This window comes from Nicotiana attenuata, chromosome 1 (assembly GCF_001879085.1).
Source record: "Nicotiana attenuata strain UT chromosome 1, NIATTr2, whole genome shotgun sequence".
NCBI classification, from domain to species: Eukaryota; Viridiplantae; Streptophyta; class Magnoliopsida; order Solanales; family Solanaceae; genus Nicotiana; species Nicotiana attenuata.
Window position 1 is genome coordinate 109,056,767 of NC_031989.1, and position 3,627 is coordinate 109,060,393.

Sequence of the window (3,627 nt, forward strand, 5' to 3'; positions counted from 1 at the left end):
TCCGCCAATATAGCAAATGAGTCAACGGAGTTGGGAGCTAAGTTGTGATACCAGATCATAGCTCCTTTTGATAGTGTTTCCCCAAACTTTTCCAACAATACTGACTCGGTTTCATCATTATTCAAGTCATTTCCTTTGATTCCACAAGTGTATGAAGTAATATGTTCATTAGGGTCTGTTGTTCCATTATATTTCGGTATATCGGGCATGCAAAACTTCTTGGAAATGGGCATTAGAGCCGCACTTGGGGGGGAAAGGTTTTTGTATGAACATTTTTGAATCCAGCCCTTTCAAATCGAAGGTGCTCCTGGTATCTGGTCGACTCTTGAATTGTATGTCTCCACCTTTTTGTCATTTTCTTCAATTTTCTTTTCTTCGGACTCGATTCTTTTGGTCAGCTCTTCGAGCATTTTTCATAATAGCCGGATCAGTCCCCGAGCCATTTTCATCAGGCCTTTCAGGCGCAGGTTCCGTATGCCGGGTGTCCACTGGTTCGACAGTGTTTGGAGTTCTGTTTTGACTCTGAAGTTGAGCAATGGCGACTTGCTGAGCTTGCAGCATCTCGAATATCACTTGGAGGCTGACTCCTCCTTCTTCCATTCCTCGCGTTTCCTGGCCTCCGGCTCGGGCTTCCTTGTGTGCATTCCTTACGGGGTCTGTGCCTGCGTCCGTGTTTAGAGCGTTGTGCGAACTGATATCCACTGGCTCCACGTTTGGAACTCCCTCAAGTTTTATGAGTGGTACACCAAGCCCTATACCGCTGTTTTCCCCGAGTCCCTCACTATCATGAGTGGGTGTGTTTTGTGTGCTTGACATATTTTGGCCTGAAACCAAAAAATCTTTGACAAGAAAAAGTGTGAAGAATAATGTGTGTTATCATAAAACTAGCACTAAAATAATCACTATTATCTTTAGCACCTACGGTGGGCGCCAAACTGTTTACCTCGAAAAATGTGAGTAACAATTAAAGATAATTTGTGGTTTTAAAGATATGTGATATATTCTAATACTAGTGATTATACAAGTAATATTGAGCTTAAGTAAGAAGAAAAGGTGAACCAAATCAGTGTTGATAGAGCAATAGGGGCCTCGAGCTCGGTTATCCCAGGGACCTCGAGGTCAGCTAAGAACAATAAAGTATGAACAATAAAGTAAAGACAATAAAGCTGAAGAATAATTGTTGAGCACATTAAACAAGAAAGGCAGAGCAGAATGTTCTATTGCAGTGAATAATATCAGATGATTCTTACAAAATGATTAGGGTCCCCTTTATATAGGAGGAGAAAACCCTAATATAGTACACTCCTAATTGTAGTAAAGAATTCTATTGGTACGGGTGTATAACAACCTAGTGCGGACCTTCCATTTCGTACAAATCTTATCCTTTAATTTATGCCCTGGTCCACGTGTCTTTGAGAAATTCCCGCTCTTTCTTGATTGACTTCGAGATTGTGCTGCCCTCGATGTAGGCCATGCTAGGCCTTCGATCATCTTCCTCGAGGTTTGACCTCCACTTCGAGTCTCCCGGACTCGGACCCATAGCCCGATTTAAGACTTCAAAATCATGCTCCTCGATTTTGACCGTATACAATCCCATAGATACACTATTTGATATACTCCGTATCAAACTTAGAAACCATTAAAAAGCCTTAACGTTTTATCCTTGGTACCGAACATTGTCTCATCACGAGAATAGACCAAACTTTTATTTGACAATGTTGAACCGTCACTAATGACTTTGTTTGATCTCCTTGAACCTAGATCTTGGGATCTCCAGTCTTCTAGGTAGAGTTACCGCCACAGTGACTTAACTTTGTTTGATCTCCTTGAACCTAGATCTTGGGATCTCCAGTCTTCTAGGTAGAGTTACCGCCACAGTGACTTGTCCTTGGTCGTAGTCATTTTCCGTCATACATAATGCTTCCAGCCCTTCCTATTGCCGCTTGACTATCGCAATGTATGCACAAATCCAAATTCAAATCCAGCCGAGCCGAGCAACGACGGCGGCGGCGCGATGCACCACTTCTTCTTAACTCTTTAAGAGTTAGAAGATGTGCTTCTCTATATAAGCATAAAGATTTTCTTTCCTTCTTCCGATGAGGGACAAATTGCATTAGTAAAGGAAACTATTTCAAACTTTTCGTTTCCCTCCTAATCTTTTCCCTCCATTTCTATTCACACCTCTTATCTAATTAGATAAAAACCAATAATTTAATCCTGTATTTCTGTAAAAGATTGTTTCCACTGCTCGAACCCTTCAGCAACTTTACCGATCACATCATAGCTCCCCTTCAAATTGTTTTGTCTTCTCAAGTTCTCATGAAGATTAAGGAGATCATTATTACCTTATTTGCCAAGAAATAAAAGATATATGTAACAGCATTACTCCACTCTTACTAGGTCCGAAGAAAATCCACAGAATAAATTACATTTGATAATATTAAAATGAGGGATTTTTTTTTTGTTGGTGGTGGTGGGGGAGGGGGGGTTGGTTTGAATGAATTTTGACTTCTTTTATTTAAGGGATAATTCCCTTTACTTTCAGTTAGAGTTTCAAAATTGGGGGGATTGAGTTGAAAAACCCTAATTTAAGGGATATTATCCCTTTAATTTCGGGATCAAAAATGAAAAGAGTGAATTTTGATATAATTATTATACAATGTGATATAGAGGATGTTTGGCTAAGCTTATAAGCTGGTCAAACTAGCTTATAAGCATTTTTCGGCTTATCTACGCGTTCGGTAGAGTTAAAAGTGTTTATAAGTCAAAAATAACCCAAAAGTCATAAGCTGGTCACCCACAACTTATGAATTTTTAGCTTATAAACACTTTAAGTTAGACCAAAATTTGTACTATTTTACCCTTAAAATATTCCTTTTTAGAACAAAACTCTTGCATCGATACTCACTGCCTCAAGTATACAACCTAATCCCCCCCCCCCCCTTCAAGTCTGCAATTCTCATTGACTATTTAAAATAAACAAATTCCCTATTCCTTTGCATATTTATATCTATGTGATTGTGTATTAATCTTTGAGCCGTATGTAATAAATGAGGACATATCAAATTTTGGTGTATTGCTTTCTAGGTGTTGTGGGGATGAAGACAATATTTGTTTCTCTTCAAATATTTCGTCCTATTTAGGTTTATTTTTTACTGAGAAACTTTTGTCAATTTATTAGTTATTATAACTTATGATTATATGCTTATCATAAAATAAATTATATTTATCAGAAAAATTATTTTATCTAAGCACAGTTGTATTTAAAATAAAATGACAAATAAAATATTTTGTGTTTGAATCGATCTGGATTCTAAAATTTTGAACAAAATTACGCCCTTATAAGTAAACAATTCTAAGATTATTTAAGTCATTTTAACAAAAAAAGAGTTTATCATCACTTTTTTATCAAATACTGCAACAACTTATTATCAATTTCAGCATTTGTACCCAAACACGTAACTGCTTATTTATTAAATCAGTTTCAGCACTTAAAAGTGCTTTTCAACACCTAATGCTTATCAGCTACTTCAAATCAGCTAATCCAAACGGACTCTTGCATCCTGGAACCATATGTAATATCATTAATTGACATATATCATGTAAAGAACTCTCACACAGTATAAT